Below are 27248 nucleotides of genomic sequence, written 5' to 3' on the forward strand. Positions count from 1 at the left end.
ATCGAACCTTAAACGCTTCTCGATAACGAAACACCTTGTGAAATAGTGGTTGATGTACTGACACTCTAAAAGAGCTCTTTAAAGAACCTATTAAAAATGATTTCATTTGAATCAAAGTGTCAGTACCAAGAATCAAGTCACATTAAACATCAATTATTACCGATCTGGGAAATAAGAAATCACACAGTTGTGATTTTTTGATGTGAAACATCTATAGCCGCACGTAAAACCGATTTCTGGCGTGGCGACGCGTCTCTACGCTATACGATGGTATATATATATACAGTCTATATGCAGTAGCGTGAACGGTGTGGCGACGCGTCGCCATTCGCAATCGAATTCAATAAATAGTCATCGTTATCTGGAAAAAAATCGTAATATTTTATTTTATCATTATGACATATTTAGTTCCTATCACAATATGTTCTTTTCTGCATATTACTTTTACAAAATTATGTCGATGTTTCACATCTGCCAGGCGTCCCGTGCGGCTCACATTTTTGCTGATAAATTAAAAATGATGGTGGAACTTGTAGTTCGACTCCGGTGGCAACACCGCCGCAACTATTTCTACCTAATAACAGTAGTGTTGAGTGCTACTGTGTTCTGCTTTGAAAGGTGTGGACTGCATACTCGTCTGCTACTTCTATATTATAAAAAATAAAGGCATACGGCTTCGAACCTTAGCCCAACCTGTAAAACCTAAATTTCATACCACTAATGTGGAGCAACACATTAATATTGTATCAGCTTAATTTAAACTTACGCATTACATAACTTACAAATATCGAAGGGTTACAAATACGACACTTCAACGGAAAAGTTATTCCACTTTTGCCGCGTTCCATGCGCACGAGCATCTCATTTACACCACATAGGAGTGAGTGAGATTGCGATAGGCCGTATAGGAAGGGAGCGAGTTGTCCCAACATTCACCGGGATCTACTGAATCTCACAGTTGGCAGTCGACTCTCGGACTATACGGACGAACATCGAGTTATCTACATTTATTGACGTTGTGCAATGATGAACCATTTTTGAAAATGGAAAATGTGATTCAGTCAAGGAAGCGTATTTGTTAATTTTGTTTTTTTAGTTTTGTGAGTGGACAGATTGAAGGATATTTTTCAATTGGTGAAGTTTTAGTGAAATTCTAAGGTATGTTCTTATGATTTTTACTTTTTCATTTAATGTTAAGCTTCTTTTTTAATTTTTGTTTTTTTTTTTAATAAGAATAAATTTGTTACTTTTTACTTCATTTAAAATTTCATTTCTATATTCTTTTTTCACTTTAAAAAGTATATGACTTTTTAGTTATGCTTCACCTTATTTTCAATAATAATAGATAAAAATCAATTTAAACTTCCTGGAAGCAGAGAAAAAGAAAATTAAATAAATTTATCACTAGTTGGAAAGGCTTTCACGTTGTTAAGTAGACATTAACAAGTAGTTTTTATACATTTATTTTTTATTTATTTAACATTATTTTTACATTAAAAAAATAATCAACCTGTATAATATTTTTATAGGGCCTTTTATAGGGACTTTACACACCTTGCAACTACGCTTCGCTGCGTAATGTCGCTTTGTATGGAGACCCTAAGCGCACGACTATGAAGGTCTAAAATGACATAACTAAGGTTCCAAGTTATGTGCCATTATTCTCGGTCACAGTTAACTAATTCTAACTGTAAGAATAACCTCGTAGTTTTTGTTAGAATGAATTCTCATTCAATCTTTTCTTAGTAAGAATAAAAATATTATAGAAAACAGCCTAAGTACTGCAGTAATAGTTCCCCCAACGGAAATGCAACTTCAGAGGGATCGAATGACGGATGATCCCTTCCCTTTTCAGAGGTTCTTTATTCATAACCTATATCCCTTAGGGTACGAAAAAACAAGTAGAAGAACCTTTTAGAAATTTCAGCTTCCCGATCGGGCGAATGTTAATTAAGCGAATTGTCACCGTTTTCCAATGATAACAAAGAACCCGGTAGCTATAGCTTCGTTACTGGGAGTTCCAAAAGCAATGCCTTCGAGAAAAATTTTGAAGGTGGTACAACCCTTTGTGGTTCGACTCCGGCGGCACCACCACCACACCTATTTCTGCCTAATAACAGCAGTGTTAGGCGCTGCTGTGTTCCGGTTTAAAGGGTGTGGTAAGGGAGACAGACTTTTTCGAGGCGTTCCAGCTTAGTCCTCAGGGGTAGCGGCGCATCTGTGGCCGACCTCAGGTAGGAATATCTAATCCTATCTGGGGTTGATTACAGATGTCCATGGGCGGCAGTAGCCTTACCATTAGATGGACTGCATGCTCGTCTGCTACTCTTATATTAAAAAAAATAAAAATAAAATAACATTAAGAAATCAGAGGTGCCTGGGGTTGGAACCTCGCACCTTTTCGATTGAGAAACCAAGTTTGAACCACTAGGCTATCGTTGCTTTTACCACATAATGTAACCAATCCATTATTAGCCTATATTTTGCAGCAGTTCTCATCAGGTGGACTACACACTTGCTACTTCACCTGCACAAAGAAACTTAGTCATAAAATCGCATCTTGATTGGAAAGCTCGCGGTGTTTATATTCGTTAGTACACAATGGGTTTGTGTAAACATCTTCTAGTGTTTATGCGCGTGACTTTCACTTGTGCGGTTCAAGGGCGTAAGGCTGGCTACACGCGGGCGATTGTGCGACACGATTTTTATTAAATTAAAAATTAAGGATGATTAAGGTCCTCTCTCTCTTCCCCGATATTCAGTTTTAGTTTTAGTTTTTCCGATTTAGGGATCAAATAATTGCATTTCTTTGTGCCATAACAATAGACAATTAGGTCATCTAACGTCAGGTGTGTTATGGATTAGAACATAAATTTTCGAAGTATTTAAAATTCAAAATATTTCTAGTTGTCTACCTTTTGTCAACATTACACAAACTAGGCAATTATGGTAAGCTCCGTTAAAAAATGTTAGACTAGATTAAGCCTAGGAAGTTATGCAAGCAATTAAAAATCTAAGTCACACTTTCGCAATAATTCGAACGCGTTATTTCTTTCAACATTTATTTTTAGGTACCTACTTATTAAAAATACTATTACTTAGGTACATTTTATAGACCGAATATATTTTCATTGTTATTCTAAAGGAAAAACGTTTAGTCGGAAGTGCGTAACCAGCCTAAACTATTAAGATACAGAAACGATTCATCACAGTCTTTTTGCGGTTCCAACATCGTACATAATATAGCTATTATGTATAAGGCATGTTAATGGCTATTGTAACTAGAAAGTTAATAACTGGTGACAGTTAACGGTTTATCGTTAACGCAGTTATAGCTCCGATATTTTATTACCAGTTAAAAGATAGTGTCATCTTGAATATTTTCTAGAAAGAGTATGGTCTCTCAGAATTTGAAGTGTGGAAACCAAAGTTTTTGAAGTTGTATGGACTTCTTTAAGGGTGTTTGGGAAAAATGATAAGGTAGCATAAAGAGGCTATTATAATATATTGTTTACGATACGATATAGTCCATTTGAAGGTGGTAAAACTCTCTTTGGTTCGACTCCGGCGACACCACCGCCACACGTTTCTGCTATAACAACAGGACAACAAGTGTTAAGCGCTACTGTGTTTTTTTATAATATGGTGTAGCAGACGAGCATGCAGTCCACCTGGTGGTAAGTGGCTACTGCCGTCCAAGGACATCTGTAATCGACTCCAGATAATCATATCTGGAGTAGATATTCGTACCGGAGGTCGGCCACAGATGCGCCGCTACCCCTGAGGACTCAGCTGGAACGCCTCGGAAAAGTATGTCTCCCTTACCACACACTTCAGAACACAGCAGCGCTTAACACTGCTGTTAAAGGCAGAAATAAGTGTGCTGGTGGTGCCGCCGGAGTCGAACCAAAGTGTTCCTCTTTGAAACTTGTGTTAAGCGATTAGTTATCCGAGATGTTCCAACTTAGTCTTCAGAGGTACCAACTCATCTTTATACGATTCAAATCTTATGTGAGATTGATTACAGATATCCATGGACAGCAGTAGCCACTTCTGTATTACAAAAAAATATTTAAATTCGGAAACAGGTACATTTGTTAGGAGAATTTATCATTAGACATCAGATGGATTTTTACTATTTCCCAATGGTTAAGCGTGGGTAGAACACTCAGTCTGTCAACTAGACAAATGTAAAGTGTTAAGCAATCAATTAACGTAGGCCCGACAATGGTCAGTGGCCACCGACCGGTCGCTGACGTAACACTTTCTCGAGGAAAGTTGTCAATTGAGCTGATTAGCTAGATGTGGCTGTGAAATCCGGATGTTGGGGTTTTTTTGTATAGTTTTGTTTTAAGGTTACGTTGGATTAGAGGCTTCGGTTTGTTAGCCCAGTGGTGGCATTTCATTCGGAATTCTGACGATATGTATAAAATTTTTAAGGGTCTTTTTCTTTTTTTTTTAAATAATACTTTTAGTACAAATAGGTTTGCCAATTATATCTACCTATATGGTTAATTGCATGTCAACAGCCCTTACAAGCTCACTGATAGACTTATACGTCATCTTTTTTTTTATAATATAAGAGTAGCAGACGAGCATGCAGTCCACCTGATGGTAATTGGCTACTGCCGCCCATGGACATCTGTGATCAACCCCAGATAGGATTATATATATATTCCTACCGGAGGTCGGCCACAGGTGCGCCGCTACCCCTGAGGACTAAGCTGGAACGCCTCGGAAAAGTCTGTCTCCCTTACCACACCCTTCAAACCGGAACACAGCAGCGCCAACACTGCTGTTATTAGGTAGAAATAGGTGTGGCGGTGGTGCCGCCGGAGTCGAACCACAAAGGGTATCTAAAAATAGCTGAAGGTGTTCTTAACAATGCTTAGCAAACGGTAGACTTTTCTCTACACTACATTAAATTTAATCAATGACCTGCGTGGCAGAGCGGTCGCCAGCACAGAGGGTTTCGGGTTTGATCCCTAGCCGGACGGATATCTAAAAAAATATAAATTTAGATTTCTGTTTGAGATGTCCGTCTGTGTATTCGCCTACCTATTTGTCCATGACATCATTGACATCCTAATGTGAGACTAAGAATAGAAAGCGTCTTTAGGTATAAAAATCTCTAAAATGCCTCCTTTGAAATATCTAGTCATATACACAGGAATACAATGGTGTTCTTCAAGGTTACTCCACACTGTCCTGTCCACAAATAGCATGAATCGCATAAATATAAATAGCTGGTGTATTCGCGTGCGACGCGCTCAGCGACCAAGTGGCGCAGTGGGGCGAGCGTTTCCACTGCACGGTTACAACGTTTGTGTGCTACATGTTGGAGATTAATTACTTTGCTTGTAGATAGGAAGATTGATGTGTGTGAGTTAATATAATTCTAGGTATCTAAATATATATAACTCAAAGGTCACTGACTGGCACAGTGATCTATCAACGCACACCCCAAACCACTGGACGGATCGGGCTGAAGTTTGGCATGCAGGTAGATGTTATGACGTAGGCATCCGCTAAGAAAGGATTTTGAGCAATTCTACCCCCAAGGGGATAAAATAGGGGATGAAAATATTACTTCGTAACGCGAGCGAAGCCGCGGGCAAAAGCTCGTTTAAAATATATGAGCTTCGACCAAAATGGGGTGTATTTACGTTGGTTATTTAACATAGGAACCTTTTGTATTTCAAGAACCACTGTTATATAGACGTCATTTAAGTATTACGTAAACAGAACCTCCCCCTCTTCCTTGTCAGTGAAATGAAGCAAAACTCCTAAGTCTCATTTAGCTTTTGGAAATATATCCTACATTTTTTTTCAAAAATAAACGTAATAGAACGAATATTACGACGAATTGACGTAATTACCACCCAAACTTCTCACTATCATCGATCTTTTTACTACTTCAATTTTATAAAATAAGGAACTATTTCATCGTCATCGTGGTACAATGATCCGTATATCGTATCATAGTACAAAAGTCCAATGAATTAGCCGATATCAGAAGTTGGTAGAACCCTTTGTGGTTCGACTCCGGCGGCACCACCGCCACACCTATTTCAATTTAATAACAGCAGTGTTTGGCGCTGTTGTGTTCCGTTTTGAAGGGTGTAGTAAGGGAGACTTTTCTGAGGCGTTCCAGCTTAGTCATCAGGGGTAGCGGCACATCTGTAGCCGACCACAGGTAGGAATATCTAATCCTGTCTGGGGTTGATTACAGATGTACATGGGCGGCAGTAGCCACTTACCATCAGGTGGACTGCATGGTCGTCTGTTTCTCCTATATTGTTAAAATAATCCTATCATGTTACAATAATCCAAGTGTCATATTCTCGTACCGTGGTACAATGGAGCCTTATGACATTCCTCGCGTATGTTCAGCGACTCTCCGCGGGAATGTAGAGCACATCTCGCCGCTACCGGAAACGCATTGCTATCTAATATTTCATCTTCTGTTCTTTATTGTCGCTATTAATGTCCTTAAACACGCGATATTCAATGTTAACTGTGTATTTTGGTTCCGTACAAAAACAAAAACGGAATCCTTATAAGACCACGCGTATGTCTGTCCATACGTCTGTCAAGCCAACTGCCTCCGAAACTATTAGACTAAATGAGTTGAAATTTGTACTCAGATATTTTTTTTCACATTGGAGTAGAAAAAAAGTATTCAGTACACCTGGTAGTAAGTGATCTCTGCCGCATGGATATCTATAATTAAACTGAGATAGTGTTACAGACTCACTTGATGTGATTCAATTTCTATTTCTATTTTTTTTTTAATCTACCACGAATACGTTGAACCTTGTTACCTCTAAGGACTAAGTCAGAACGCCACGGATAAGTATGTCTCTACTGCCCAGATACCTCTCCACCCAAATGTTCCCTGAAATCAGCCTGTGTTACACTTTTCTTCCTCTAGGCACTAATTTAGAATGCCTCTTGCAATAGAAATGATAGTCTAGTGGTTAATAAGCTCGGCACCTCAATCGACGGGTCCGAGGTTCAAATCCCAGGCACGCACCTATTAGAAATAAATTATCACGCTTAAATGGTGAAAGAAAACATCCCAAGGAGACCTGTACCCTTACCAGGAGTTTTTACGATTGGACAAATATGACTGTTTTGGTATTTGTTTACGTATTTGCCCATACAAACTCCAATCAGCGCCCCTAGCGGATTGTGTCGGAACTAGGAAATCGTATTGGCATGTATACGTATGGGCACGTAAACAAATACCAAAACAGTCATATTTGTCGAAACCTAAAAACTCCTGGTAAGGATACTGCACACCTGAGATGTATTAAAAAGTAAAAAAAAAAACTCAAAGATATATGAAGGCTACCAATACGCACTTGGCCAGCGCGGTGGACTATGTTGTAATCCTTCTCACTCAGAGGAGACCAATGCCCAGCAGTGGAACAATAATGGGTTGATGTGTAAATCTCTCTCTTACCACATCTGTCAAATAAGAACACGTCAACACTACACTAAATTACAACTAATAAACGTAGAGCCACACGTCTTAACTACAAAATTCTACAACTTTAAAATTCTACATGTCAGTAATAAGAATGATTGGTACATACATAATTACATGGGTGTGCACAGAATGTAATACCTACTTCCGTCTTAAGGTTGTAGGTGTGCAAAGCTCGTATGTAAGCTCTTATTAACAGGTTGAGTTAATAAAATTAGTTAAGAATATCCGGAATGTTCTAAACTAAAGCCTGGTTCACACTGTATTTTATATGTCAGAATTTCAGATTGCTTATGTTAAATTCTTTTTAAATATGAAGTATGTGTCTATAAAGAAAGTAATGATACAATGCATATATACATGAATATATATAATATTTTAGATAAAACCTACTCAACATTATTAAGATGTTAAAAGTGTCTATGAGTGCGGCCACTTAATATTAAGTATAGTCCGCACCAAACTGCTAGTCCGCTCTGAAGTTGTTGCGAGCAGTTGTAGTCATACAATCTGCTATGGCGACGCGATTCATTTCTATATTCAGAGCGGACTAGCAGTGTGGCATAGACTATACCACAGTATTTTCATTTGATATTTTATATGAAAATAAGTACCAATGTGTCGTACTGCTAATTTATACAATCTTTCATTCCACTTACAAAACTCCCTTAAAATTATTCGTACATACTATTACTTGTCTCAATTAAACATACTTCAAACCAATTCAAGAATAAACCTGCTAATAGCTCTAATTGCGTAAAACACTTGTAACATAACTGAAAAGGTAACAAAACAATTCGACGAAATTGCGTCAGTTTACGTTACCGCATAAATTAGGTGGCCCGCCCAAAACAAAGGTAACGTTAACGCGCGCGTTACGAAGAAAGTCCGAGCGACCGGTCCAAGCGAAAGTTATAATAAAAAATATATTGGGTAATTTCGATGTGGAGCGTGCCGCCAGTGTCAGCGGAAGCGGAGGCGGCAGCGGATAACTTGCCTAATTCGATCGTGCTTATAATAACCATCAAAAGTTATATCCTCGTTTGGTGCAATTGTGTTGATTGATTTACGAGTTCATTTGATTTTTTATTTGCGGAAGGTAATGGTTTTCGAGCATATACGGGTGATTTTTTAAAGAAGCGTTCAGGGCCAAATCTGAGTTTATATGCATAAGCAAAAACCGCTGAAAGGCAGATTTTGTTAAAAACTAAAACTTTTTCAATGGTTTTCTATATATATAAAAATGAATTTCTGTTCGTTAGTCTCGCTAAAACTCGAGAACGGCTGGACCGATTTGGCTAATTTTAGTTAAGAATAATTTGTGGAATTCCAGGAAAGGTTTAAAAGGTCATAGGTCATAGATGAATTCAGATAGTTTTTAATATATTTTTCCCTAGCCGAGAATGCGACGTGTTCATTTAAAAAGAAAACACACCCTGTATTATTCCATCATTAGATAATGTCGCTTCTATCTATAAGGGATAAAGGCTAAATTCTAGGAAATAATGATATAGTAGGTATATTTTATATATAATGTATTTAATTATATTTGACTATAACGTATATCTAAAATTCAATGAATATTTTTTTATTATGTTTATCAATCGCTATAACTAGAGACCTGTCACCAGCCACCTGAAAGTTCGTTGACACTAGTTAGCAAAAGCGAAGGGAATCTGACCAATTAGCCAACTAGGTTTTTGATAGACGCGGCGGCATTTTCAAAATCAACCACAATTTTGTTTCAAAATCTAAATGTGATTTAAACGGTGTAATTGCAGGCCAAGTTATGTTAAAAAAATCTGAGGAATTTTATATTAATTTAAGATAATTTCTTAAACATCCGAAAATAGTTTTATAATTATAGCTTGCGTAACTTTAATAATCTTATATTTATGCAATAGTTATTTAGTTTATGCTCATTATAAATGGTATTCTAATTAAACAAAATGTTAAAGCTTGTGATTTAAATATGATGATGATTACGTTAACGACTTCTGAATCTGTTCATACGTATTATTTTAAAAGTACATACATTAAACGTAACAGCCATGGGCCGTGGCAAACAAAATATTTTTTTGGGTTCCGTACTCAAAGGGTAAAAACGAAACCCGTTTTACTTAGCCTCCGCTATCTGTCCATATGTCCGTCACAGGACTCTATCTCCGCTAAAAGGCCGCTATAAGTACAAAAAAAAAACTAAAAATAAAAAACTTTGAAAATAAATGAATGTCGCCATACAAGAAACCGCTGTTTTTCGACGTGTTTCGCTTTATCCTGCCTTTAATAACGCTGTTTAACATACAATGACATATAAGTACATACATTTGCTTCACGATCAAAGAAACCCGCTTAAGGTATAGGCGGGAAGAGTAGGCGAAGTCAGTCCTTGGAACAAGTCTACGTAGCAAGTGAATACGAATAAAATAGACAACATAACAATTGCTAACACAAGATATTCTTTTGGTATTACAAAAGCTGTGGAATTTTTCATTCTTTCATATAGTGTTGAGAAGGTTTATAGGATCAATCAATAAATAAATATATTCATGTAACGTTATCAATTTAATCTTTTCTACAATCAATCAACCTTAGATACGAATCCATTACATCAAATACATTTATGTAGATATAGCAAAGAAATGGCAGCCATTTTCAAATTTCGACACTTATTTTTTCTTATTATTACGAGTCTATCGAGTTTCTTGGTCTATGTCAAAGCTATACGTATACTAAGAGCTTAATATCTACAGCCTACATTGAAGTTAAAGTTGCATAATAGTCTATACCTACGAACAATTTGTTTTGATCCTAATATGGCAACATTTGTAACCTTCATCAGATTAAATACCAATGTATTTATGCGTTTAAGATGTTGATTAATTCAGTTACTATTTACCACGCTGGCCAAGTGCGAGTTAGTTTATTTTTTAAAACTTTATTTTAAAAGAATTTTCATGTGTAGATTTCCTCACGATGTTTTATTTCAATCTTAAAGTGATAGATCATTATTGTAATAAAAGATCTATAGGTGGTAGAACTCTCAGTGGTTTAACTCCGGCAGCACCACCGCCACACCTATTTCTGTCTATTAACAGTAGTGTTAAGCGCTGCTGTATTCTGGTTTGTAAGGTGTAGTAAAGGAGATATACTTTTTCGAGGCATTTTAGCTTAGTCCTCAGGGGTATCGGCGCATCTGTGGCCGACCTCAGGTAGGAATGTGGTCTTGTCTGGGCTTGGTTGTAGATACAGGTGGCAGTATCTACATCAGATGGACTGCACTCCTCTGCCACCTCCATAATATGTACATATAAAAAGGGAAGAAACATTTTCATTAACATTGTCAAAATCGACTACGTTCCGGGTTTGATTCCTAGTTTGAGATATTAATGAATAATTCAGACATCCGTTCTAAGTCTACCTGTATGTATGTATAATATATGTTCAAAGCACCCACAATGGAATAATCCTTGTGTGGGCTTTGAGCTATGACTTTGAAACTTTGGCATTATCGTAGGTAGGACAACTACGCAGTATGTAGCGCGTTGAAGTCTTTTGTATGGCAACATAAATTATATATAGATTATATAGTTACTACAATTTGTTATACATTACGTTAGCATAATTATTACTATGTCATGTTGAGAGTTCCGGATTTGATATCATGAGCTAAGATAACTAATAACTCTTGATCTTTCCTTTTTTGGACCCCTACTTAGAGATTTTTATTGTTATACGTAGTCTAGTAGTAGTTTGATATATGTCAATAACCTTTCTAAAGTATCGGTTCCTATTCATTATCTTTAATATTTATGACAATTTCATTCTGAATTAATTAACTTAATATTTGTCGCCTTTGGTGTTGCAATTTAGATTCCATGAGATACTGACAGCAGTTTAAGCAACTGTAAACTCGTTTTTCGAATTTCACTCGACGAATAGGCTGTTGCCATTTTCTCTTTTTCGTTCACATTTACTTGATCATCATCATGATCATCAACCCATTATTGTGCCACTGCTGGGCACGGGAAATAAATAAATATTAATAATATTTTTAATATGTCATATAACTATTAAAAGGGTAAGTGTTGCCAATATTTGAAAATTTGCGAAAATTTTGTGAGTGTGTCTGTTTTTCAACATCCGTATATCATTTATTTTACTTTTTTATTGCTGTAAAATATGTATATTATTTTTCTAGTTTAATCAGTAATTAATAAATGAGTTATATATTAATTTTAAAATTAATTTGCGATTAGGCACCCGTCAATCAATCACCTATCAACCAATTACAACATCACACTCGGGATATCATACGCGAAAACATCCGCACATACTGCAATGTAACGGAATTTAATAATTTGTCAATTAAACTACAATCCGTGTAAACAGGAAGCTGTAAGAAATAAAAATTGATTTTGTAACGGAAATCGTCAAGGTGCTATTAATGCGATTTAGAAATACATGTTTCTAGTTACATGACTCATACATTGTATTTCTCCTAAATTATCGTGTATGTAAGAAATTGTATTTGTTTGAAAAATCCTTACTAATATTATAAATCCGAAAGTAAGTCTGTCTGTCTGTTTGTCTGTCTGGTTGTCTCTTCTTCACGCCTAAACCACTGAACCGATTTTAATGAAATTTTGTTCAAAGATAGTCTGAGACCCGAGAAAGGACATAGGATAGTTTTTATCCCGGAAATCCTATGGGAACTAGGGATGGCGATCTAAGATCGATTAATCGGAGAATCGATCTTTTGGACCAAAAAATCGATTATTTTAATCGATATTAGTAAGGATTGAATCGTAAACTATGCATTTGATCAAGTGATGATCTTTAGCAAAGTTGTTGTCCATGAGCCCACGAAGGTTCCAGAGTTAGTATAACCAATTTTCGCCAGATGGTGCCACTGTCGTTCCAATTAAGGTACGAATCTTCAGTTTTATGTATGTTAGTATGTCATATTATTTTCTTTTAAACGCGGGCGAAGCCGCGGGCAAAAACTAGTATTCTTATATTTTTTGTTATGTGACTATCTTAAAAAGAGCTGTACCGATATTGTCATGAGTCCTATTACTGACCCACTGCTGGGCACGGGTCTCCTCTCAGAGTGAGAGGGAATTAAGGCATAGTCTACCGCGCTGGCTAAGTGCGAGTTGCTGACTTCACGCCTTTTAAAATTTGTTTTAAAGATCATTCTGGTGTGTAAGTTTCTTCACGATGTTTTTCTTCACCTTTATAGCAAATGATAATAAATTTTGAATACGCATATAGCCGAAAAATCAATGGTGCATGCCTGGGATTCGAACCTAGTTCCTCCGATTGAGTGGCCGACCATCTCCCACTAGGCTATCACTGCTAGTAACTAGGCAACATATAATTGTCGCTATTAACACGATAAGTGCGGAAACTATAAAAAAAAGCAATTTTGAAACGGATACAAACTACGTAACGGAAATATAGAACAAGTGACATATACAAATACATAACATTAGCATAGCAATACTTAATAATAACAATTGCTATAATAAGGAAATGATCGTGAGAACAACGCCACTCTATACATCGACACGAATAACTCACGAAGCCTTGCCAAGCCTTAAATCTGAGCTACACCCATTTTAAAACAATTTTCTAAAACAAAGTGTTTCTTATATACCTATTTTTGTCGATGATGGTTGTGTAATATTTTTCTGATGCTTTTAATATATCTTTTTTTGTCAATTTATAATAGTTTGCAATTAGAAAAGTGTTTATCTGCAGTTTTGACTTTCAATATTTATAAGGACGTGAACAGAAAATAGGTAAGCTTCTTTAACCTACTTTTAAACATCATTATCATCAACCCATTACTGTCCCACTGCTGGGCACGGGTCTCCTCTCAGAATGAGAAGGATTAGGCCGTAGTCCACCGCGCTGGCCAAGAGGCTGAGACTCATTTTGGTTCGTTGCGTCATTTCAGCTAGTTTTTATAAACTAAAACTATAAATAATTAAACTTACGATTTATATCGATAACTCGTACTATCCCTCTGCTGGTCTTAGGTTACTTCAATAATGAAAAGGGTTTAAGAATAGATCTTATATTTCTCAAAAAAAATACAGAGGACTCTTAATGATGTAACCTTTATCACCAAGTTTTTCTTTCCTGAGAGAGCATTTATTATTCTAACACGCACATGGATTTGAAAATCAGAGATGTCGTGCTGCATTCGAACCCGAGACTTTTATTGTACAATCCGTCATAATGTTGGCTGTTTGTTAAATGATATGAATAATTTAAATAATTGAAATATTTTTGTCTTGTAACCTTTATTAAAGGAGCGGCGTATAAGTACTCCATATTTTAATGTATAATAACAGGAAGTATTTGCTGTATAAAAACTAATCTCATTTATACAATAACAAATGGTCAACCATACAAATATTAATAGTATGCGCAATACATCTTATAATATTAGATCATGTATGTAAATAAATTTGATAGGACTTTATGGTTCGATTCCGGAGGCATTACCGTCGCACCTACGACGCTCCACATGGTAAAGCGGTCGCCATACGGTTCTAAATTTTGCCTAGTTCGATCCCCGGTCAGACATGATAGATGATGAAATTAAATTTCTGTTCTGCGTGTGACTGTTTGTCTATTCGTCTTTGTGTGTCCATGGCATCCAAGTCACAGAAACATCCTAGTGTAGGGTTAAAAAAATCTTTCCGCACGAAAACATTTTTCAACACAAATAATGTTTGTTAGTTTTCAAGCTTCTGTACCCAAGGGTAAAACGGAACGCGATTATGAAGCCCCTGTCTGTACCCTTATCATGAGTTTTTACGTTTTGACAAATATGACTGTTTTGGTATTTGTTTACGTATTTGCCCATACAATTTCCAATCAGCGCCCCTAGCGGATTATATCAGAACCTGGAAATTGTATGGGCCAATACGAAAACAAATACCAAAACAGACATATTTGTCGAAACGTAAAAACTCATGGTAAGGGTACTCACTGCGCTGTCTGTCCGTCCATCACAAGGCTCTATTTGGTGAACCATTATCAATAGACACTTGAATCGACTTTTTACATGTTTACATACATACATATTTGATTTAATCTCATGTATATTAAGTACATAAGCTCTCCAACGAAACGTTCGAACTACCATATAAGGCGCGAGCAATACCAGTTGCTAGAACATGTTACATTTTGTAATATCCTAACTGAATCACGCTTACAAATCTACCTGCACATACACTTACATACCTGCAAAAATAGTTCATGTATTTATATATTTGTTTATATAATAATGTTGGAGTAGGAGTAGATGTGTATAATTTGCCTACAGTCTGAACTAAAAAGGGTATAAATAACTCCCACCTAGTACAAGAATACATAAGGCTGATTTCATTTGTGTCACTGCCTTTGTACACTTAATTGCTAGTTGAAATTCCTTAAAATACAAAACTTATTGTCGATTCTTATGGTGGAAAGATGACCATACCGGTGTGACACGCAGTGCATTCCAGGTTCGATCCCCGGCCAGACAGTACTTTTACCATGAGTTTTTACATTTTGAGAAATTTGTTTGTTGTTTGTTTTGGTATTTGTTTACGTATTGGCCCATATGATTTGCTAGTTCTGACACAATCCGCTAGGGGCGCTGATTGGAATTTGTATAGGCAAATACGTAAACAAATACCAAAACAGTCATATTTGTTGAAACTTAAAAACTCCTGGTAAAGGTAGTGAATGTTAGATTTGGATTTCAGTTCTGTTTGTTTGTATGGATGTGTGTTTCCATGGATCCCACGACACAGGAAACATCGTTGTGGGGGACTATGAGTATAGCGTAGACTATAGCGTTATTTATAATATCTTTAAAACAGTTTTAATTTGCACCATGACATGTACCAGAACGGTCCTAGTTTGGTTCCCGGTTAGACACGTACCTTAACGATGAATTTATGAGTATCAATATTATATTACGCAACAAAACTTATTGAGTGTAGACAACATTTATAACCCACTTTACTAACAACCAAAATGACCACGACCTATACCTAACCGAGATTCGAACCCGATAAACGCCCCGCAGAGATTTCCAGCAGCATTGTGACAAAGGTCCCCTGTTAGTGTTGCACAAGGTGAACCAGCCCAAGTTCTATATACATAGTGATTAATAGTCACAAGGCCGTCTGTTTGTAATATTTCATGACTAGATTTAAGTGGCAGGGAGTAGAACTAATCTATAATAATAACATACAAAATGTAGTAAATACTTTGTGGTTCGACCGCCACACCTATTTTTAGCTTTTTTATAATATAGGAGTAGCAAACGAGCATGCAGTGTACCTGATGGTAAGGATGCAGGTGGTAAGTACTGCCGCCCATGGATATCTGTAATCAACCCCAGATAGGATTAGATTCCTACCTGAGATCGGCCACTGGTGCGCCGCTACTCCTGAGGACTAAGCTGGAACAGCTCGCAAAAGTGTGTCTCCCTTAGCACATTTGCTTTATAATAATAGTGTTAAGCACTGCTGAGTTCTGTTTTAAGCGTGATGAGGCTTGTGCAAAACTTTTCAACTTAATCCTCATGGTAGCAGCACATCTTTGGCCATCTTCAAGTAGGTGTCTCATCCTTATTGGTGTAATTTGTAAATCATAGGTGGCAATGACTTACCATTATATGACTTCAAGCTTTGCTACTATGATGCAAATAAACTTACTACAGGATACAAAATCAATTCGACGAGAACCTTATGGAACCTTATGACGTAACTAGTAAATCTTGGAAATTAATAGGTACAGTCATGGGCATAAATACATAACTATGGGCACATTAGCAAAAATATCTGTTCCAAAAACGAGTTCAATAATATCTGCCTGCACGAACGCAGCAAAAATATCTGGCATAATAAAGAGGCATCAAAAATATGAGATGAAATTCATCAAATAATTGTGACCACCTTACGAAGCAAAAGATGTCACGAGCATAAATATATATAAATATATGTACAGTCACGGGTATAAAGAATATAAATATATATTTATGCTCGTGACTGTACATAATATTAAGCGCACATTCTACTCTCCTCACTAAACATTTAAATAGTAATAAAATGTATAAAGCCATTAAGCCTTACATTGTCTACAAGCTCTATATCTAGTTCACTATCACTTTATATAGCTCTACTACGAGCTCTATAAAGTCTATAGAGTACCCTAAGTAGGAGTTTTTACAAAAAATACTGTTTATGTATTTTTATACGTATTTGCCCATACATTACCAATCAGCGCCCCATTGTATCAGAACTGACTGGAAATGTGTGGGAAATACGTTAACAAATACAAACAGTCATTTTTGTGAAAACGTAAAAACTCGTACTAAGGGTACAGCTCCACTTTGGTAGAAGGTTCTCTTAAAGGTGGTAGAAACCTCTATGGTTTCGACTCTAGCACCACCGCCACACTTATTTCTGTCTAATAACAGCATTGTTAAACGCTGCTCTGTTGTGGTTCGAAGGGTGTGGTAAGAGACATAATTTTCCGAGGCGTTCCAACTTAGTCATCAGGGGTAGCGGCGATTCTGCGGCCAACCTCAGGAATCTTGTCGTATCTGTGATTGATTACATGTTGATTGATTATATCCATGGGCGGCAGTAGCCAGTTACCATCAGGTGGACTGCATGTTCGTCTGCTACTCCTTTATTATAAAACATCTCTTTAAACTCTATACAGCTCTACATCGGTAGTACTATAAAGTTAACATTGTAAATACTTGTTTACAGTAAAATTATCTGTGTTGTGTTGACCCACATTTCAGTGTGAAAATGTAGTTTCTCTGTCCTGTGGTTTGTGCTAATTAGAAACATATGGTATTAAATCATTATATTGTTTAGCACACAATGAGTTATGTGGTTTAATGTATTTATGTATGTAGGTTTAATTAATAACAGTTGACCTAAGTTTGAGGTGACCTGTAACCTTACCAGGAGTTTTTACGTTTCGACAAATATGACTGTTTTGGTATTTGTTTACGTATTGGCCCATACGATTTCCTAGTTCTGACACAATCCGCTAGGGGCGCTGATTGGAATGTGTACAAGTAGTAGATGAGCATGCAGTCCACCTGATGGTAAGCTACTGCTGCTCATGGACATCTGTAATCAACCCCAGATAGGATTAGATATTAGGATATAGGCCACAGATGCGCCGATACCTCTGAGGACTAAGCCGGAACTCCTCGGAAAAGTACGTCTCCCTTACCACACCCTTCTAACAACACCAGAACAAAGCAGCGCTATACTGCTGTAATTAGGCAGAAATAGGTGTGGCGGTGGTGCAAAAGAAGTCGAATTACAAGTTCTACCACCTTCTTTATTCACCCTTTAAACCAGAATACATTTACGCTTACCACCGCCGTTATTAGGCAGATGTGTGGCGGTGGTGTCTTAGAGTCGACCCACAGAGGATTCTACCCCCTTCTTAAACTACCTACGGTATGGTCTGAAGTAGTTCCAGCTCCACATGTACCATTAGGTTAAGTTAAACATTGTAAAAAATATTTTTTTAAAAGATGTGTGTTATGGGAGTTTCTTTCGCCGCTTCTTCTCCATAACGAAACACCTTGTGAAGTGGCGGTAGTTGTATTGACATTAAAAAAGTGCTCTGTAAAGAACCTATTTTGAATAAAAAAAATTGATTTGATTTGATTTGATACCTTACCTTAAATGGACTACATGCTCACTGGCTACTTCTATATAGAAAATATAGTTATGAATATTTAAAATCATAACTATTACTTCAACGTCGCACTGAGTAAAACATTTTACAATCTCCTGTCGTAAAACAGCCATTACGCAGAGAAACTTCTCAGATAAACTGCACCCTAGATTTCTAACGGAAACCCATTTAACGGATTTAGATATTAATGCCGTCCACACTGCGTCTTCATGATATACTAATGAGTAATGTTATTACGCTTTAGGGTTACGTAGTCGAATATAATTCGCCAAGTACGACACGAACCCGCACCCGGAAGGTTCCGTACAACCATTTTTTTTTATATATCTACATATGACAGCCATTAAAGTACACATTGTGAACATTTGAACTGTCTACCTATAACGGTTCAAAATTTAGTTGGAAAAATATCGTATAGCAGTTTGTTGTATGGGGAACTCTTTTTGTATTTAACTTTTTTTTTATTTGTTTTATTTAGTATGTAGTTATTTGTAGTATGTAGAAGTAGTAGTAGTAGTAGTTTCAGAGATAGAGCCCTGTGAGAGACGGACAGACAGCGAAGTCTTAGTAATAAATTAGGAACCCTATTACTAAGACTTAGCTGTCTGTTCCGTTTGAACCCTAAAAAGGGAAGCCTTATAATTTTATCCTGTCCTGTCTGTTCATATGATACTGTCATTTTATAGTAAAACCTCACATAAAAAATATTCAAGAAAAGACAAAACGTGTGCTCTATGAACAATATGACACAAATAAACAATGGTGTAGAAAAATTATAAAAACAAATTAAAGTTGCATCTCTGTAATTATAAGTGATAAAAATTCGAATGCATAAAAGGGTGTGGAATTTCTTTCGATAGATCACATCAATTATATTAGCCTTTTATAAAGAGTAAAGTATCTATAGCGTCTAATATGTACAACTTACAAAGCATTTTTCTCCAAAAAATGGCTTAAACTAAGCTTAATTATGTATGTTGATGCATTTTAAATTCAGTCCGTCCCTATAATTATCTCTTCCGAAACATATTTTTATAGAATATAAATATATATAGTACAAAAAAGTCAATTATCCTACCGTCCACTTTATTATGCTGAAGACTAAATTGGAATGTCTCGTGTAAGTTTTTTTCCTTTACTATAGATGTGGCTGTGTACTATCGTTGTCGGACCTCTAAAAAAAACTAAAACTATACAAAGGTTATATTTACTGCATAGTCATAAAATATCAGCATCAAGCTGTCAATTTTATAAGCACTTTCCCATCATGAAAATTTAATATCAACTTTTAAGTGAAATCTCTCTATAATTTTACTGCGGATATAATAAGGCTCTACAGCTGTATTTGGTTAAATCCGTGGCGACATTAAATGTGCTACGTAATCGTTTTGAATGAATTACTACGTATTCGTAAATAATTTAACCTTTTTTGTATATGGGACATGGACATGGGGCTCTTCAAAAAAGGTGGTGTTGCAAATGTGCATAGGCGGCGTTGACTACTTTCCATCAGGTAGCACGTCTGCCTAATCGTTAGGTTAAAATAAATCTACTTTAACATTTACTGCCAAATTGTTTGTGGTCCATGAAATAACATAAGTGATATCGTCGTAATCAAAAGACATATAAAATTCTGATCAAATTCATGAATATACGCAATATAAAGATTATATAGCTCTTATCAACAAAAATCCAGATATAAGTATCCTAAAATATGTATCCATAGAGATTTTATTACACCAACAGATTTTAGCCAACTCCATAAATATTGTAAAAAACTAACAGCTTAATAAACACACTCAAAAACTACATTTGAAGATTCACCTTCCAAGGGCAACTTTTCGAAATCGAAATTTCTCGAACATCGAAATCATGTGCTCATTACAATAATTCAATTATCACTTCATTTGCGGTAAGAAAACATCGTGAGAACAAACTGTCTGAGATTTCTCCATAGTGTTCTCAAACGTATGTGAAGTTGAACGCATCTAAGGTGATTCATTCTGAGAGGAGACTAAGCCCAGTAGTGGGATTGTAATGATAACATCTTACTAGTTTGGTTTTAATCATTACTACTAAATGGTAGAGTCATTCAATCTAAATCTAAATATATATAACTCAAAGATGACTGACTGACATAGTGATCTATCAACGCACAGCCCAAACCACTGGACGGATCAGGCTGAAATTTGGCATGCAGGTAGATGTTATGACGTAGGCATCCGCTAAGAAAGGATTTTGATCAATTCTACCCCCAAGAGGATAAAATATGGGATGAAAATATCACTTCGTAACGCGAGCGAAGCTATGGGCAAAAGCTCGTTTAATATATATGAGCCCTTTTTTCGACTATCCACAAAAATCAAAGTCAAATCTAAATTAAAAGTACATTCTGTACATGATTTGGACAATAACTAAGCACTCAAGATAAAGAAGCTGTGATAACCTGGCGGTTGGAACTCAATTTCTAAATTAGATGGTCCGAGGTTCTACTCTCAGTCACCTCGTAGAAAACGTCGTGAAACATATACGACTGAGAATTATTTATAAAAATATTCTTAAAGGTGTATGAGGTCTACTTTATAACACGCCGTTTTAATCAGCCAATTTATTTTAATTAAATTATATACGGTTTTGATGTCTTTATTTCAAATGAATTAAACTAATATTAAACACAGGTTTTCAAATTTATGATGGCCATTGACTGAAATAACCACGCCATACTCTGCTACCATTAAAACTATACTTAATGAGAGATATTGGAAACCGTCCGTCAGACAGGCAATAAATTAACATTATAAATCTCTTTCGCTTCGAATCAAAGCGATGAAATTATTATAATAACCAATCAATGTAAAGACGTATACATATTGGGATTTCAAAGAAAGTCCTTTAAGTAGTTCATTTATTTGATAAATTCAAAATATCTATACCTACGTATAATAGAAAGAAAAATCTTGTGTAAAAATAATAAAGTTTAGTTACAGCTACTAACAGATAATTATAAATGTTTTAAGTAATATAATAAGTAGGTTAAATCATAAACAAAATATGATCTATTGTTTTTTTAATTTTATCTACTATTTTTTATTGTAATTTAAACACAACCAACCAACAGATAACAATATAATGAAAGCAAAAAGAACACAGAAAATACTTGACTTCATTGTACCTACAGTTTAGAAAATTTAAAAGATTAGTATGTTTAGATATTGTAATCCAATAATACTAAAATCATTTTTAAATCTATAGAACTTATAAAGATTTCTACTATTTTACTAACCAAATTTTATTAAGACGTATATTATATGTACGTCTTAATAAATAGTGTGGAATAAAATAAAATGTTAATGAAAATTATCGTGTGTAAGACGCGTTCTAAACGTGTTGTCTTATAAACTAATACTTAAAATCTAAAATTCCAAACCAAATATTTGTCTCACGCATATAAACGCAGCTCTATGCTTTCTCCAAAACATTTCGCAAGCTCGGGCCCCAAGTATGCGGCGGTCAAGTGTATGACTTTCACCGGTCACTTCATTATGAGTCGATGACCGACGATTGTTATGGGAATATTCGTATTATGACTTTTATGTAACACTAGTTTTTCATAATATAGCAGCAGACGAGCGTGCAATCCACCTGATGGTAAGTGGCTGCTGCCGCCCATGGACATCTGTAATCAACCCCAGATCGGATTAGATATTCCTACCTAAGGTCGGCACAGATGCACCACTAACCTTAAGGACTAAGCTGGAACGCCACGGTAAAATATGTATCCCGTACCACACCCTTCAAAACAGAACCCAGCAGCGTTTGACACTGTTGTTATAACAGAAATAGGTGTGACGGTGGTGCCGCTGGAGTCGAACCACAAAGGGTTCTACCACCTTTCAAACTAGCTTTACACACGACTTCGTCGGAAATGTCGTAAGTAGTTGACCTAAATTTTAAAATCCTTTTTACGTTGATTAAAATGTCTGAAAATGTTATTTGAAGTATGCGGCGGTCAAGTGTATGACTTTCACCGGTCACTTCATTATGAGTCGATGACCGACGATTGTTATGGGAATATTCGAATTATGACTTTTATGTAACACTAGCTTACACGCGACTTCTTCGTAGTCAATTCATTGCTTATACTTTGTAATGACTGCAATATTTTAGGCATTTACAAAATTTCCAAAAAAGCCCCTTCTTTACGTCGCATATGTACAAAAATTCAGTGAAAATGAATGCTTGTAGCCCAGTTATTTTCAATTTTTAGTCAGGAAAAAGAACATTGGGTATTTTATTCTAAAATGTAACCTATGTCATTCTCAAAGTCCTCATTAATTTGTATGTTAGGCCTGTCAAAATCGGTTTATTCTGTCAGGGTAATTCGATAGTTACATCAAAAATAAAATAAACTTTACAAAATTTGACTTGTACTTAGACATCTATAAGTAAACTACAAATTTTAGGCAGCCTCACATCTAAATTAAAAACATTTTTTCCTACATTTGTAGCTCAAAAATCTTAACCACAGGGTAGAAGCATCAATGTCAGCCACTAAGCTTACGCCACACCATAAAACCCCCATTTCCAAATAGTGAGTAACCTTGTACACAATATAACTATTTGTATGCTGTTTGCATGCTATGGGTATGTTATTCCGTAACATTACTTGTCTAAAGTCATTTCTATGTTATACAAGGTTTATAACATGAAATTACGACACATAGATAAAATTTGCAATGTTGAACGTTAATTTTCTTATGAAATTTAAGTCGCAAAGGAACACAAAGGTCATGACCGCCAGTGGTCAACTGCAAATACTGCAATCCACCCGTAATAGGATAAAAATTCTTTAAGAAATTGACTACAGATGCGTTGCTACCCCTAAAACTAAGTTAGAACGCATGTAATATGCTTTAATACGCAGCTTATGTGAAAATAAAATATAATAAAATATGTGATATTAATAACTTATTATTATAAAATCAAAAACCCGGAGTAAGGGAGAAATACTTTTCCGAGGCGTTCCGACTTAGTCCTCAGAGGTAGCGGCGCATCTGTTGCCGAGCTTAGGTAGGAATCTATTACAGATATCCATGGGCGGCGTTAGCCACCTAGTAGTTTAGTTAGTTTAGTTTTAGTTTTAGTTAAGTAGACTGCATGCTCGTCTGCTACTCCTATAAATTATATTAAAAAAAAACCCGACAGTTACGACTCACATGTTAAATTCCGTAAAGCCATGGGTTGGAGGGTATGCTAAAGAATTACCTGTGTATAGGTAAAAAGATTCCAAAACATTACCTTCCGCAAGTCATATTAAAACTAAGCTGAATAATAAAATATGTTTGTATCTAGTCTAAGTATCACTTATTTAACATCAAAACATGTTTAAACTCAACACGTGATACACATCGATATTCCGCCCGCCTCCCCGATTACATCGTGTTAAAGTGATATAACGCGGTACGCACTGAATTGTAATGTGTTTTGTACACAAATTATACATTGATATTCACAGGTCATAACTTGACGACCTGTTTTACTTCACCCACTGACCGACAAAACCTTAGATTACAGACAAAACGTTCATCGTCATCAACCCATTACTGTCCACTGCTGGGCACGGGTCTCCTCTCAGAATGAGAAGGATTAGGCTATAGTCCAAAGCGCTGGACAAGTGCGTGTTTATAGACTTCACATACCTTTGAGATTTATTCGAGTTTTAGAGAGACAAAACCTTCGTTTTACTTTAATAATGAAAGAAATTAACATATTTTAGAAATTATTTAATTTATGACGTGATTTGAAGTGGAAATAATTTAGGAATCTTATGAAATCTTTAAATATATATAACTCAAAGGTGACTGACTGACATAGTGGTCTATCAACGCACAGCCCAAACCACTGGACGGATCGGGCCGAAATTTGGCATCCGCTAAGAAAGGATTTTGATCAATTGTACCCCCAAGGGGATAAAATATTATTTCGTAACGCGAGCGAAGCCGCGGGCAAAAGCTCGTTGTAAACATAATTACTATCTGATGTAATTTTCAAAGTGTAATTAATTTAAAACCGTGTTGTTTTAGAAAATGAACATGTTATATGATTTTAATTTTAATGCATATTTGTCTTTTATTTCAGGTACGTAACACAGTCATGGAACACAGTTAGTACATAAGCAATTATACTTAATCACATCCTTGTTTAAAAGGTAAGGTAATATAATTAAATTTTTGACTTTTAAATAATCGTAATAATAAACATGTTAATAAAATAAAGCTTAAAGTTAAAATCTAATAACATACATATTAAATTAAATCAATCAATTTATTTTAAAACAGAAAATGAATATTTTAATTAAAATAATAAAAGAAGAAAACTAAAGAAGTGTATTACCAAAATGCTAAAATGTCTCTACATAATAATTATTAAAAAAACTTTACAGTGTCAAATAAACATAAATACAAATTAAGTATATATTTAAATACATTAGTTTCTTTGTTGTTGTTTGTATATTTATAGTTGTTCATTTGTAAATTTAAATACATCAATTGCTTTGGATAAAACGCACAAGCAATAATTTATGCGTATTACGAGTATTACCTCACGAATGCGGATCAAATGACAAGCGCTTGTTAGCGAATAACTCAGTTAATCCAATTGGTATAAAAATGCTAATATACATTACATTCCCAGTTATATAACAAATAGAAAGTAATTTGAACGTAAGTTGATAGGTTGCGTAACGCCACATGCGATAGATAAGGTAATGTTAAAATATAACATTTCTTTCCTTGTTGGTATTTGAAATTTGAGCAGGAAGGCAGTGGACAGTGCGGCCCATGTAATGATGGAAATGGTATTAAATACAGTTAATCTTTTTATATAATATAGGAGTAGACGAACATGCAATCCACTAGCTAGTAAGAGGCTACTGTCGCTCACGGGTGTCTGTAATCAACCCCAGATAGGATTAGATTCCTATTAGAGGTCGACCACAGATGTGCCGCTACCTAAGCCGTAATGCCTCGGAAAGATATGTCTTCCTTACCGTAACTTTCAAACCATAAAACAGCAGCGCTTAACAATTCTGTAAGTAGAAATAGGTGTGTCGGTGGTGCCGCCGGACACGAACTATAAATGATTCTGTCAGTACTGTAAGTTTAGATATAACAATTATTTTATTAGAAAACACAAATTCTCAGAACTTAAGGTTAATTCTTTCATTGAAACAAAATTACCCCAGATCCGTTCTAGTTAGGTTGGAAAGCAACTGAAATTACCCATAAATAATGGATTTGTAGACAAATTCTCTGTGGTTAACCGATTCTCAAAGAGTTGGCTACAGACGGTGGAATACGTGAAAAACTCCTGGGAATTTGTGAATAAAATATAAATATTTTTGTTTTCTTAATTTCAAGGTATTTATTCCTTAACGATATAAAAATATTCGTTCATTTACTACGGTGTTGGTTAAAAAGATGCTACATATTTTGATTTCACTATTTTCTTTCTATTCTCAAAATATTTTCTTTACAAAATTTCACTATCACTTAGATCCTTACTTATTCAGTTAGATCTCTACGCATGAGAACTTTTCATATTAAATTATAAAAAAATACATTTTTTTTTACTAAAATTCTGTTATCACCTTCTGTAGGTACTGTGGTTTATTCACTTTTTCTAATAAAAGCAAAATTATTAAAATATGTTTTATGTATTAATGCTTTATCACCTTCTGTGCATACTGTGCTCTATGGTCTAGCTAGATCGACCGAGAGAGCGGAAGAACTCTACTTTCATTGTCAATGTTAATGTGGGGTTAATGACTCTGTGACCTTCTCGGTTTAGCGATTATGAAGATGTAATTGTTATGACGATTACAATAAACACTTGTAAATGTACTTAGTTCAGACAATACATCGTTTGTAAAAGTGTTAGAACTATTCGTTTTATAATACGGAATAACCGTCATCATCATCACGATCATTGATCAATGTCCTCAACCGTCTAACTGCTGGGCCATCATCGCTCGTCATCATCCACCTCTTACTGTCCCACTTCTGGCACGAGTCTCCTCTTAGAAAGAGGATTAGATCATAGTCCACCACGCTGACCAAGTGCGCATTGTTAGACTTCACACGATATTTTATTTTTAAGATCTCTAAACTTTGCAAAATTTCCTCACTTATCTCTTAAAAAGCAGTGTTAGCCTAGTGGTTAAACTCTGCATCTCGATCGAGAATTCCGAGACTTCAATTCCAGGCATGTAACTCTGATTTTAAAAAGTTATGGGTCTATTAGAATTCAATTATCCCTTGATTAAAAGTGCAAGAAAAATTCGTGAGTAAACCTGCATACCTGAGATATATTTAGAATGAAGTTCTCAAACGGCATGTGAAGTCTACCAATACGTACTTGGCCAGCGCGGTGGACTATGGCCTAATCCTTCTCATTCTGAGAGACCCGGGCCCAGTAGTGAGAGAAAAGGTGTTTATGACGATAATGATAAATGATGATGGTGTTGAAGAGGTTATGCTTTTGTTCTAAAGTTTTTCGAGGAGATCCGTACCCAGCAGTGGGACAGTATTATGTAGGCGACAACACATATCTTCAAGTAACATAATCATGATTGCAGTTATAATCGTTACAATTACTCACCGGCAACGGTGCCGACATTAGCCACATTGCTCATTAGTCACGGTGTAGCTCATGTAGCTAATTACTAACTAGAAGCAGTCTTGAACACCTCCGTTCTATTTTAAATGGACTCGTTTGCACATTTTCTAGACTATTTTTGAATGAACAGAGCGACCTTGTTTTACAATTTTGCTGAACTGCAGAGGGTAAAGTTTTTCGAGTCTATAAATGTCTGTATGTATGTTTCATTCTTTGACACTTGAGATTTTAACATTTGAGATGTCGTTGGATTCGTCTTAAATTGGGGAAGTGAATAGGCTTCTCTGTACATTACTTTCCTTTTCAGTTAATATTTTTTATTAAGTTGTCAGGT

General features: G+C 35.7%; 1 protein-coding gene across 1 annotated transcript in view; it reads left to right on the forward strand.

The window, feature by feature from the left end:
* Nucleotides 1-938: 938 nt before the first annotated feature.
* LOC140755118 (uncharacterized) overlaps nucleotides 939-27248 on the forward strand; it is a 53662-nt gene continuing 27352 nt past the window's right edge. Inside the window, exon 1 of the mRNA XM_073090319.1 lies at nucleotides 939-1158. The gene's annotated coding sequence lies outside the window, so the exon portion shown is untranslated. The remainder of the gene's footprint in view (nucleotides 1159-27248) is intronic.

Source organism: Epargyreus clarus, unplaced genomic scaffold (genome assembly GCF_041222505.1).
Source record: "Epargyreus clarus isolate Ecla_fem2 unplaced genomic scaffold, WU_Ecla_fem_2.2 ptg000032l, whole genome shotgun sequence".
Lineage (NCBI taxonomy): Eukaryota > Metazoa > Arthropoda > Insecta > Lepidoptera > Hesperiidae > Epargyreus > Epargyreus clarus.